Source organism: Pectinophora gossypiella, chromosome 14 (assembly GCF_024362695.1).
Source record: "Pectinophora gossypiella chromosome 14, ilPecGoss1.1, whole genome shotgun sequence".
NCBI lineage: Eukaryota > Metazoa > Arthropoda > Insecta > Lepidoptera > Gelechiidae > Pectinophora > Pectinophora gossypiella.
This window is the reverse complement of record NC_065417.1, coordinates 4,581,496-4,596,147: the sequence shown is the minus strand read 5'-3', so window position 1 is coordinate 4,596,147 and position 14,652 is coordinate 4,581,496. Positions and strand designations below refer to the sequence as shown.

General features: G+C 36.5%; 1 protein-coding gene across 3 annotated transcripts in view; it reads right to left on the bottom strand.

The window, feature by feature from the left end:
- LOC126372426 (supervillin-like) overlaps positions 1–14,652 on the bottom strand; it is a 314,398-nt gene that overhangs the window by 298,651 nt on the left and 1,095 nt on the right. The window lies entirely within an intron of this gene.

The following is a 14,652-nucleotide window of genomic DNA, read 5'->3' as shown; positions in this document are numbered from 1 at the left end:
TTCAAAAAAGGAGGAGGTTCTCAATTCGACCGTATATTTTTTTTTTTTTTTTTTTTTTTTTTTTTTTTTTTTTTTTTTTTTTTTTTTTTTTTATGTTTGTTCGGGCATATCTTCGTCGTATATGAACCGATTTTGATAATTCTTTTTTTGTTTGAAAGGAGATATACCCAAGGGGGTCCCATGTCAAGGAAGTCAGGATCTGATGATGGAAGACCAGAGAAATCGAGGGGAATTTTCAAAAATCGTAGGAGCGACTAGTGCGTTTGTAAAGTCATATTGATCGGATCGATCTTTAGGCTTCGGGAAAACTTCCCGACCTTCGAAAACTGGTCAGCATCAGGGAGATACCCTATGGCCTGGCAAAACTATACAACCTGGAGCAATTTTTCTTTCACGAAACGTATTTAAATCTTGATCAAATTCAATCGCCGGTGCAAAAAAACAAAATGGCGGAAAAAAAAGATGGCCGCCATACAAAATTTTGTCGATTTTGGAAGAAGCCCGTTTGGGTAAAAATAATGTATGGGGCGCTTACTCAAAACGTCATGTAGAGTACGGAAATACTTTCTGGTCACCAAAAACTGCTCCGCATCAGAGAGATACTCTACGGCCTGGCAAAACTATCGCACGTGAACCAATATTTCTTTCAGAGCACTTATTTAAATCTTGGTCAAATTCCATAGCGCGTAAAAAAAAAACAAAATGGCGGAAAAACAAGATGGCCGCCATACACAATTTTGTTTTTTCAGAAAATGTCTCGGGATATGAAATATATATCGGGGTTGTGATCGGATCGTCATGTTAAGTATGGAAATACTTCCCGATTTTCGAAAACTGCTCCGCATCAGGGTGACACCCTACGGCCTGGCGAAACTATCACACCTGAACCAATTTATCTTTCACGAAACCTATTTAAATCTTGGTCAAATTTAATGGCCGGTGAAAAAAATACAAAATGGCGAAAAAACAAGATGGCCGCCATACAAAATTTTGTTTTTCCAGAAAATGTCTTGGGGGTAAAAATGATGTATAGGGGTGTGATCGGAACGTCATCTTTGAAAACTGCTCCCAATCAGGGAGACATCCTACGGTCTGGCAAACCTATTGCACCTGGATTTTGTTTGTTTCCACGACACCCATTTAAATCTTGGTCAAATTCTGTCGCCGGTGAAAAAAAACAAAATGGCGGAAAAACAAGATGGCCGCCATACGAAGAGGGACAGTTTCGAATAAACAGGACACGCGAGCTGCTTTAGCAGCGAGCGAACCACGCGAAATCTACTGTATCTATATGTATGCGTGAGTGTGTATGATAGCAGCTTCCACTGACAACCACATGTGTGTATGTACACATACACATGTGTGTGTGTGTGTGTGCGTGTGTGTGTGCGTGTGTCTGTGTGTGTGCGTGTGTCTGTGTGTGTGCGTGTATCTGTGTGTGTGCGTGTGTACGTGCGCGTGTGCTCGTGTGCGTTAGCGCGTGTGTGTGTAAACATGTTCATCAATAATAATTGTGATCACTACTAATAATATATTATATTATTATATATGAATATAAATCAGAAAATCTGTCTGTCTGCATCCTTGCTCGGTCTAACCATCACTTAAAATCGTAAAATAAAATAAAATTTTTAACAAAAAAAAAACCGACTTCAAACGCAAAACTAAAAAGCAATAAATAAATTTACTTCGCACAAAGTAATTAGTACGTATTTTCAATTAGTTAATTAATTTATAATTCTGAAGTCGGTGCCAAGTAAATGCTACAACAACCCTACTACAATATCAAATTACTATGTACACACAATATTGTTTAATACCTATATCAAAGCAATTACAAAACAATGTCAAACAAAAAATTACAAAACAATCAGTATTGAAAAATATATGAATCGGTACTTCGTTGTAGCATTTCCTTGGCACCGGCTTCAGAATTATAAATTAATTAACTAATTGAAAATACGTACTAATTACTTTGTGCGAAGTAAATTTATTTATTGCTTTTTAGTTTTGCGTTTGAAGTCGGTTTTTTTTTTGTTAAAAATTTTATTATAAATATTACGGATTACATAAAATGACAAAAAGCAATTTGTAGCAACTATCGGGACCTAATTCCGCTAATTCCGAATGTTGGTGTTAACTTAAATAGACGATGAAAAGTGGTGACAGGTATAAAAAAGCATTACGTTATAATTTATAATGAGGTACTAATAACCTTTGAGTTATCGAACAGACACCTCACTCAGTCATTAAAACATTAATAGACATTGTATAATCAATAGATGATTCAATCGATAACGATAAAATCATAATAACAGTTGTTCTCATAAGAGTTTGTAAACCTAGCTTTTCAAGTAAACTAGCATTACCAACGCTAGACGATAAATTTGCTTTACGAAAAGTCCCTGACTTTAATACAGTGGTGCAGAGTACATTATTTTTCAGCGACATGTAAAGTAAAGAAGAATACGTAGTTTCGCATGTAGGTCGTTTATCTTTCGTACTGCAAACCATTTATCACTGTAACGCGGTATCTTCGAAAATATGTTTAGAAAAAATTCGACTAGATGCTTGATATGTTGATAAGGAGTGATCTAAACACCCATTTCACTAGTTTAACGGCTTACTGTAGTAACACAATTTCTTCTTCTTTGTCTATCGTATTAAGACAATAGTCTAAACCTGTCATTTATCGGAACGCAGGTCTTGCTTAGAGACAATGTAAAATCTGAAATAGATGAGACTTAACCTCTCATCTGTCGATATCAGATTTACACAACATCGAGACGTTTGATTTTATTGAAAACTAGAATTTGAAACGCCTAAACCACTTTCATATTCAATTCGACAAGGATGAATAAGAATAATCGAAACTTTAGAATATAATCGGTCTGTAACATAGTCACTGACAGAATATATCAATAATATTAAAATTAATGAATATATAAAAAGATCTAAATTGTACATACAAAATACGTACCTATTATTTTATTTTAATATAATTCCTTACACTTCCGTCGTTCCAATACTTCACTATCACTATAGAGTAAGTAAATAGGCAATTAGGGTGGAATATATCGATAGGGACTTACATTAAACGAAGGCTCAAGATCACACATGCAAGGCACTAGGGAAAACACGAAAATATTCCATCCATGCGTAGGTTCGTGTCCAATTTACTTATAAGATTAAGGAGAAAGTTGGAACATGTGGTTCACAAAATATTGACGTATAATGACGATTGATTACCATATCAGATGCCGTAGTCAAGCAGACGTTCAGTGGCAATAAAAACTACTTTTCCAAATCAATCTTGATATTTATTACCTGAGAAGCAAGCTTCGTTAAGTTTTTATAGGATTTGAAGCAATATAACCATTTATATTGACTACAACATTCATAGCTCGCCTCTTTTCATTTACAAACTGATTCTATTGAATAGCTAACTGGTTTGAAACACGCCTGACTTGGTGTCTATTTTGTCCCGCTAATCACAAGACGTATCAAAATGAAAAGCAGATTTTTTAAAATTGTACAATTACAATAAAATGTGTAATAACTTATCCGTTAACTAGTCTAGACAGATGATTATAATCATCTGATAATTATCAATAATCGGATTATTGGAACCGTGACACCTCATTTCTCTCAAATTCCATCAATAAAGCATCAAAGGAACGTCGGCTAAGATTTCGGTTGATCCAATCAAAATCAGCTTTGAGTCTTTCGCGAAAGTTCTCGATTTAATCCCAACTGCTCAACGGATTCCGAAATCTCATTTCTATATAAACCACTATCTTGGTATATCTTGGTATGAACATAAAGAGCTAAGCTGCTATCGCAAAATTTGGAAGATGCTATTATATCGCTTGCTGCAACAAATAAGAAAGTATGAAGAGAATGTGGCAGGGAGTTTCTAAGGCCTATTTTCTATAAAGACACAGGCCTAACATTTGGCCTTGGATCAAATTTCTCCTTCCCTTTTTTGTATTCATATGAGAAATCGCACTTTCTGATTGTTGAACTAGTAAACTAGCTCTCGAGGGATAGCCTTGAGTGAATTTGTTTTATTAACGTATACCCTTCGAGGTTGTTGGGTCAACCCATGGGCCACGACACGGACTCACTTCGCTACCTTCAGGGCTTTAGGTTTTCTTTCAAAAGGTTCAATCATCAAGACATCTTATCCGATTCCGAACAACCTAATTACGCGTCCAATACGACCTTTGGCGGCGGTAAAAAGCCAGCCGTTTTATTGCCGAAAAGAATTTGTTGACTCACCACTCTCGAAAAGGAAATTCTGATACGTAATTGGATATCAACACAGCAAACATTTGTTCTGTTTCAAGTTTCCTAGGCCGGCGTAGCCTTTGACCTTATAACCGACTTTCGTTCAATCGAAGCGACAATTATAGAAACAATAGACACATTTCTCCCCCATGAAAAGTGCCGTAAGGCAGATACTTCAGCTTGAGGAAATGTTGGCTTGAAATTATCATTTTACGGTTCATATTTGAGTGATGGATATCTGAATAAACAAGATGGGTATAGCGTGCCAAATGGATACGGATCAAATGCCGTTTCGAACGATAAGCGCATAAGTAGCAGACGATGAAGCGAGTCTCATCATCATAACTAAGTGGTAGTGTAAATTGATGACAACCCATCTGTCATTGAAGACGGTAAGAAATCGCCAAATTGAGTGAAAATTACTTGTCACTATTATACTCGCTATAAATGACGTTACGCTCAATATGTCATTCTTGACCACCTATTCAGATAAACGGACAGTTTTAAAGCTACACAATAGATATATTTAAACAAATGGCGCATTTTAACCAAATCTGTGACAAGCGATTTCTAATAACATCGAGTGGAAATTTCACAACTTTGTGGTAAATTTTCTCGACACGACTACTTATGATGCTTATAATATAAACAACAATAAAGATACTCACTAGAATAGCATTGGAAAACTTGCAGAAAAAGAGAAACTATCCATTAAAGAACGATTTAACATCTAAATGAGGTTATTGACTGCGCTATAGATCCATATATCAAGCAATAATAGGTAGTCTAACAACGGACATTATATTTCCATTATAATCATTCTAAGCTGTATTTTAAGTACTTTTGAATTCACATCAAACACAATATTTTGCCTGGAAGGTGTAATGATGATGATATTACTTAGAGGAAGCCTGTGCCCAACAGAGGGACGTATATAGGCTGTTTATGTTTTATATGATATTACTTATGACAATATAGATCAATGAATAAGAAAACAATGAGAGTTTCAAGAGAGAAAAATTTGATAATATAACATACATACACATACATAAACTCACGCCCGTAATCCCAAATGGGGTGGGCAGAGCCACAAGTAATCAAAGACAACTTGCAGCCACTGTTGATAATATAAATGTGTCTTTTTTAGAGAAATATTCTATACTTCGAGCGACCAATAGTTTTATTTTAGTGAATTAAGCATAAATTTCTAGCAAATTACACATTAAAACATTACGTATGCAGATATTTTTCCCCTGTAATTAGGCAAAGTTTTCGGTCTAGCATTTATACAGCGCACTATGGGACCCAGATTCTTCTCATCAGCCTAAAGGGTTATAAGGCTTTCGAGAGACGTTGCCCTAATTTAGGAAGGCAAACTGAAGCATTATAATAAATAACACATACATCATATTACTTATAACTCAAGATTTTGATTGAGTGGTTAGGGTCGTAGTGAGTGGAATTTCGTGTTCTCTGCCTACCCTAATGGCGTAAAATAAAGAATAATACTGTGTATGGAGGTATCTTTGCTCCGCACCAATACTTTCGGGCGCCGAGTTTTGTTTAGTTTTACCGAAATGTTCTAGATTCGAGGAAGACCTAGAAGGACGTACATTGAACAAATTGGAGATGTCCTTAGAAAAGGTTCAGTACGATCTACTCTGAACCGGCGTGCGTGTATGAAACGATTGATGAATGTGGAGGAAGCAAGAGAAGTGTGTGAGAATGGAAGCAAATGGAATCCCATAGTCTTTGCTTACCCCGATGGGGAAAAGGCGTGAGTTTATGTTCGTATGTATGTTCTAGGATCTAACGATTATACCGATAGTAGCCAGTTTCACGCGTTTAGAAATCTAAGAAACGCATTGTTTGTTGAAACGGAAACTGTAATAAGACCTAAACGGCGACTACGCTCCGGCGGTCATCGCGAGCAATGCATTGACCGTTGCATGGACTTGCATCGATCAATCGATCTTATCGACTGGTGTAGCCGTAGTCAAGTGTCTGATGTACATATACAAACACCCGTTATCTTCAGTAAGAAATCAAGAGCTACAAGTCGAAGGAACATGAATTGCAGATACTTTCGATAATGATTAGGACACAGTGTCCGATATTGATGCCAATCCATCGTCTCAACCAAGAATGCTCTTGGTTTTCCATGAAGAAGCGGCATGACAGCTCCGGTCAGTTCGGCAATGGCCAACCGAAGCGTCAGAGCGATTGAGAGGAAACGGCGACCTATACTAGACTTTGGAGGCGATTCTGATTCTGTAGACAAAACTTAATCGTATTTTAGTTTGATATGACAGCTCTAAAATATTTCCGTCCTTCACTTACGGCAAGTGCAAGACACAGGTAAAGCTAGTTTCAAAACAAACAGTTTCAGTCAAACTAAATTGAAATTAAGTGGATGTCTGCAGGAATTAGTACAATTATCCAACAAGGCTGCTTTATTGCTTTTTTTCTACTGATTTTATTATTTTTCACCTACATTACCACACCACAGACAAAAGACCTCTCTTTTCTCCAGTATAATAAATTAAAAACGGATGAAACAAAATAAGGCAAAATACGGTTTTAGATGGTTTCTACAACATCCCCAGGATGACAAGCAGCGTTAGGTTAGATTAGATTAGAACTTACATGTTTAGAAACACGCCATTAATGAGTCACTACGTATACAATTTATAATATTACCAGCACATCGCTCATAAAACATCCATCAGATACACGAAGTAAGCCCTCTGTCACCTTTAACAAACTTGGGGTTATGATCAGCATGGTACATGGCAAGATTTCCAAGTCCCGGAATATGAATATGGAACAAATCGATGACGATATGGAACTAAGAATGGCGTGTTGTAACATAACAAATTGTTATCTTTTAAGCCACTTTCTTGTTGATTGGTGGCTGTGTTACTTCCTTGATAGATTAAGATGTCTTTCACGTCTTTAGCGACATTCTAATGTTATGTATCAGTCGTGTTATGGCATGTCTGCTTTGACAAGGAGATTGTAGAATTACTGCAGGTTGGTTTGACAAATGGTAAAGGAAATACTGAGCAGAAACTGTTTTCTATTATAGAAGTTGGTAGAGAAACCGTTGAAGATCTCTGAAGTTTTTTCGGAAAGCTGGTTTTCTTAAATGTCTTCCTTCTAACTTTTTTATCGCCGTTAAGCACGTGTCACTAACATTAAACATGCAAAAGTAACTCTGTCAATCTGTTACCTTTTCGCGCATCAACTCCTAAACCGATTTAGATGAAATTTGCTATGGTGACAGTTTGAGTCATAGGGAAGAACACAGAATAGTTTTTACCGGAAATCATGCCCTACGGGAATAAAAAAGGGCCGGAAAAAACGAGCGACGCGCGATTACCGAAGTCCAAAGTTGTCGGCGAAATACTGGTAAAACATATTAAATATACAGTATACAGCACAGTGCGCAGGACCTATCGTCGTGGAGATCCTTGGGGGAGGCCTATACCCAGCAGTGGGCGTCGTACGGCTGATGATGACGGTGATACAGTATACACAACACTACCATATTACTACACCACATACTATACTATAAAGACACTACTACTGCTACTACACTGCTGGATACTATATTATAGAGGGAAAACTCCTGTGTAGAAAGGTACAGTATTTCCGAATATACATACATATACATAAATAGCCTATATACGTCCCACTGCTGCTCAATCAACCGAAGGGGGTATGGAGCATACTCCACCACGCTGCTCCGTTGCGGTTTGGTGAAGGTATTTTTACGGCTAATAGCCACGGCTTAACGTGCCCTCCGAAGCACGGAATCAACTTATCTTTTCAGACATCAGGTGATTCAAGCTTGTAAAGTCCTCACCAAACAAAGGACAGTCTCATAAATTGATTTCGACAATGCCCCCATCGGGAATCGAACCCGGACTGCCAGATCGTGAGCCTAACGCTCTAACCACTAGACCACGGAGGGTATTTCTGAATAATGCAGGCTATATTTTTCTTGGATTATTTTATCAGTAGATTCAAACGGACGAAGTTAATAGATGAGTATCCGATCCCAACTCCTTGAAACGAGCAAATAATACGATGAGACTTTATGAAGAGAGGAAAGGCAATAAAACCGCACTAGTTTCATGACTTTAATGTTCAAGTTTATTTCCTATCCAGAAACTTATCTTCCGGTTCACTTCAAATACTTGAAGCATTATCTATAGTACTAACGTATACAAGACAAGTTTTAAACAGGGTGTTAATATTAAAAACCCATCAAGGAGTTGAAGGAAAGCGTAGAGGTCGCGAAGTCTGCATATTATTATGTAAGAATAAATACTTTATAATTTAAGATGTAACTTACAAAATGCTTAAGCAGTTGCAAGTTATTTTTGTACGTATATTTTGATGTAGCTTGATTAGGTATGTAAAAGGAAATCATATAAAAATGTGAAGTTCCTGTTAGATAAGGACATACCGTACATACGGTCACGAGCATTGATATGCATACACTTTGGTACCATGTCACATTAACTTTTTTGACAAATTGAACTGTAAGTCTCACTAAATGTCAAACATGTTAGTGCGACAGAGTCCTAAAGTGGGTACATTATATTGCTCATGACTGTACATACTAAATCTCACACCTATTTCCTACATAATCAATCCTTTCATACAGGCACGCCGGTTCAGAATAGCTCGTCCTAAACCTTTGCTAAAGACATCTCCAATTAGGTCAATGTACGATAAGCTGCAAAAGTCCAAACAGTATCTTGCAAATTAATAAATTAACTGGTCGCACTTAAGACCTACACTGACTTGAAACTTGGTTACATGTCGTTTCTGTAATAGACCAAATACACCTACACAAACATAAATTTTATAATTAAGACAAGTAATGGTTCATGGTATCACCACTGTTTACAAATAATTCGCTGGGCTCAGTGACTGCACTTTTGCTCTTTGATTGTACGTCCTTCTTCGTCTTTCTCCTTTTTCTTAATTTTTTTTTACAAATTGATAAAATTTAAAACACTGATGTTTGTTCAAAGTCTGTTGTGTGTTTTCGTTGTCGAGTGTACGGTATCTATTTGGATATAATATTAGGTGTCCTGGTTACATACTTAAACCTTTACAGTGTGTTTATATATAACCTCATAATGTCGAGATTTCCAGACACAATAATAAAATAATTGTTGTTGGAGTTTATATATATATATAAACAGCCTCCGTGATCTAGTGGTTAGAGCGTTAGGCTCACGATCTGGAGGTCCGGGTTCGATTCCCGATGGGGACATTGTCGAAATCACTTTGTGAGACTGTCCTTTGTTTGGTAAGGACTTTTCAGGCTTGAATCACCTGATTGTCCGAAAAAGTAAGATGATTCCGTGCTTCGGAGGGCACGTTAAGCCGTTGGTCCCGGCTATTAGCCGTAAAAACACCTCCACCAACCCGCAGTGGAGCAGCGTGGTGGATTATGCTCCATACCCCCTCCGGTTGATTGAGGGGAGGCCTGTGCCCAGCAGTGGGACATATATAGGCAGTTTATGTTATGTATGTATATATACGTATATATAACCTCCTAATGCCGAGATTTCCAGACATACTAATCAAATGATTGGGTTTGGATTAAAAAAAAATCGGTTTTACGACTTTAAATTACAAGAACTATTTCGAACAGATTTTACGTACATTTACGCACAAGCTACGGTAATCTACCATACAACAGTGATTTAAAACGTTGATCCATATAAAGATACTGATGCTGAAGCTAATTAAAACAATCAGAAACATACTTACAGATTGCAACTATCATGTCTAAGAGTGGTTCTCGTGGCAAAAACGCCATAACAAGTTGATTAAAACGGTCTTTGTGTTTAAGTGAGCATGAAACTTTCAAACGGTCCATATACTTAGAACATGCCGTTGTGAGAGCTATTGGGAAAATAATATACATAATTTCATGTAATCCCTATAGGAATGAGCACAGCCACAAGTTATCAATAGCAGCCACTCCATCGACCGATATATTTGTGCTAAGGTGCGTATTATGCACCGTACGGTAAAGGGTTATCAGCCCAGCATAGGGTTGTCAACCATATACAAATTTAAAAATATCTTTATTCAGAAGATAACATAGTTACACTTTGAATCGTCAATTTTTACATAACGAACGTCTCATCCACCTAAAACTACTGCAGCTATATATTATACTTCTAATAAAGTGCTATCTATCGTGTATTTGAGTAAGATGTCCTATATATTTTAGAATGGCAATTTAGTACTCAATAGTACTATATATAGTACTTTGAACTACGAAAATATTTAATCATGGCTGATTAAATTTTCTTAAAATTTCGATCAACGCGTCTGTTACACATATTGAACACCCTTAAATGTAAAACTGTTGATAATATACCATTATTAAAAAAGAACTACGTGTCCCTTAAAAAGGTGGCACCCCTAGCTCAGTATCTCCCTAGTGTTATCCTGTTTACCACCGGGTCAGCTGAAGACGTTAACAGGTTCAGTTTTTTTACAGAAACTGTCAATTTGACCTTTGAAAGGTCAATCCTAAGAAAAGCCAGCCCAATTACAGGTATAATCCCTAAACAGATAGCCAATCTAACATTTTGGAAACGACATTCGCAGCTAGAATGGGGCAAATAAATTTAGATTAGATAAGCGATTTTGTTAGTATGACACTAGAACACTCTCATGTGTCACCCAACACCCAAATACGCAGACAATACAAAAAAAATAATACGCACCAGGTCTCTATTAATTGGATTTTGTATTTAAGAGAAATGCAGTATTTTTAAACGCCTTTACTGATTTTTTCCAAATCTATCCGAGGTTTGTTCGAAACGTTTGTGCTGGAAACCACAGGGGCAGTTACACCCATATACGAGTAGAATTAGATTAAGGACCAATCATAGCAAAATTATTCCATGATCCGATCGAACAAGAAATCTGATTAATTGGGGCCCATTTTTTTATAAGATTCCTTAGAGAAATAGAAATTTTAAATGACAACAATTCCGTATTTTCATAACAACGGTCGACAATTTACCCAGCCCACATCGTATTTCAATTTACGTCAATTTCTAGTGAATCACGAGCGATAACATTCTGAAGGACAGTAACAGACAAAATATACTCATTGTTTCTTAGAAATGTAGATATGATTGATAAAAAATCTTCGCTGTAAGTAGGCCAGACGAATAAATTTACAATATATGTCGGTGGGTTAACCTATTGATAAATTAAAAATAAACTGTAACAAAAACTTTAGCTAAAGTTTATGTGCTAAATTTGAATGAAACCTACGTTGCCGGCTAAACTATAAACTGCATGGTCTCTGAAGTCCTTGATAAACGTAACAATGCCAAAGGTTTAACGAGTAGCTATGGAGATCGTGGAGAAATATATTCTACCAAACTTATTTATCAAATTAATTTGAAAAAGGAAGTAATGTAAATAATATTTTTCAATCATGTTTCATATTTTACGCATTTTTTATGCATACGTGTATCGTATATTTAACCTCGTAACGCCCGGATTTCCAGACACAATAGTTAAACAATGGGATTTGGATTTTAAAAGGCATTTGGGCCTTACGACCATATATCAATCTATTTATGTTGTTTACAATCTGGTCCATAGTAGTAATCACTTAGTCAAAATTTACAAGCAAGCAGCTCACTTTATGTTTACTCCAGCAGTTGAGCAGAGTTCTTTAAATTGAATCAATGAGCGAAAGAAAAGTGTCGTTTTCATATCACGCTTCGATTGACGTGGAAAGGTCTGTCTAATTATATCATTCATCAATCTTCGAATAAAAGACATGCAATCATTCAAAATAGATAAAAGTTTATTTAGCAAAGCAGGAAATCTACCTCTTATCTTCTATCTAAATGATTTGACAATTATTATATCTTTTACAACCGAATGAACATCTATTTCGAGAAATTATCGATAAACGTCATTATTATAGATTGTTAGATAGGTATTAAAATTGTTATTAAACTATCGATTTATCTATATGGCGATAGTTATCTTGTTTACAAAATATTGTTCATATAACTCACATAGGTTTTACGTATTGGGGTATTGGGGTTGACAGAGCTTCATACAGTTTCTTTTGCTAAGTCTCTTCCGCTTACTCTAACCGTCTTATAACAAAAATTAAGACTAAAATACCAGGTTTGAAATCAAAATAATCGACAAGTCATAACAATTTTACGCAGAAGCTTTTTTATTACTATAAAAGATTCCTGGTCAAAGCAGCGATATGGTCTAAGGTGGAGCATGCAAACTCAAATAGTGCCTATTCACTCTTGCCTGAAAATCACCAAATTATATGTATCGGTTGAATCGGTTGAAGTTAAGCAACTTTCGCAAAGGTCGGTCATAGGATGGGTGACCACAAAAAATAAAAAGTTTTCATCTCGAGCTCCTCCGTGCTTCGGAAGGCACGTTAAGCCGTTGGTCCTGGCTGCATTAGCAGTCGTTAATAACCATCAATCTGCACTGGGCCCGCGTGATGGTTTAAGGCCCGATCTCTCCATTGGGAATCCATCCATTGGGAAGGCCCGTGTCCCAGCAGTGGGGACGTTAATGGGCTGATGATGATGATATGTATCAGGGAAGAATGACACAGGAAGAGAATTCCATTCTTTAGCAGTTGCATAATAAAGGAGGAAGCGAATCTAGCGGTTCGAAGAGGAGGAATGTCGACCACATATGGATGGAATCCCTCCCCGCGTAGCGTCGTCCGATGGTGGAAAGGTGCGCGTGAAATCAGCTCGTGCAATTCCTGAGCACACTCACCGAAATGCAATCTGTAATAAACTACTAAGACACGCAACCTTTCGGCGATTTTTCCATAGTAATCACTTAGTCAAATTTTACAAGCATGCAGCTCACTTTTTGTTTACTCCAGCAGTTGAGTCTTCTTCTATCGTGTGGGTTGTGAGGTGGTTTACCAACCCATCAACCCTGGTGTCAGGGTTACTATGGAACCGCCAAAGGCCCTTGGCCCCTGGCTGGTTGACTGACGCATGTTAGTAGTCGTTACTAACAAATAAAGGTCTAAGAAAAACCTTCAGACAGTTAATGTTAAAAATTATTGTTTGTTTATAAATAGTAGTTATTCATTTTAATATTTAAATAATCTTTAGTACAGTTTCCATAAAACCACAATTATAAAACAATAAAGGAATTTCCTCAGTTGTAATAAGTAATAAATATAAAGGGCATTTTATGAAATAGTAGTTGGCCAATCAACAACAGCATTGTGGAAGTGAGCCAACTACATGCTTGCTACTACGGTCAAGTTCAACTATTAGCATTTCTAATGTCAATGGAGTAGGATTGAAAATGCTTATTTAATGAATATTCTAAAGACCTTTTTTATTTAAATACCTACACTTTACAGAGTACTTTTTTGGCTTAAGTTATTTTTATTGTTTTTGGAATTCTGTTATTTAAATGTTGCTTCCTGTACCTTACCAGGTCCATATTTGTATCGATTTTAACAACTATTTACCATATGGTATGCAGTAAATACTTTGACTTTGAGTTTTAATTATAGATGATTGAATTCTAATTGCTTAAACCATGATCATGTTGAGCATAGGCTAAGTCGGGTCCAGATAATTAGGGTTTTGACCAGATCTTTGTTTTACTTGCATGAATTTCTTGTTTGGTATCTGTTGTTAATATTGACATTATAATATTGCATATTTTTAAATATAAAACAAAATATATCAACAACAATATAACAATATATATCTACTTCATAAACAATCCTCACCTTTATCACTTCCTTATTCCTGTTCCAGATTTAACCAGATGAAACCAGTTACTGGGACCATTGAAAAGATCTAAATTTAGACCGGTACTCGTGGTTGAGGTCCTAAATGATGGTCAAGATTTATCACTTCCTCAGATGACCCGTGACATTGTTGGTGATTGTAATGGGAAGGTCAATAGGTAACGGGAACTTTATGGAAAAGTTTGCATAAGTAATTATAGGTACTTATTTTTAAATAAGTATAGCTAGCTAATGTTAACTTTTTCCAGTGGCTGTAAACTACTTGTGATCCGCCCTTAACTGCCGTGCTTCCTGCACTTATTACTTTATTGAAGATGTATTCTAGTAAACTAATATTTTTGTTTAAGAGACACACTATCTCAGACCTGATGATTGCCCTCATCAAACATCAACAGTACACTTGTACATCTATCACCTCACATAAACATATATAGCCTAATATGTCCCACTGCTGGGCACAGGCCTCTCAATCAACCTGAGGGGGTATGGAGCATACCCCACCACGCTGCTCCAGTGTAGGTTACCAT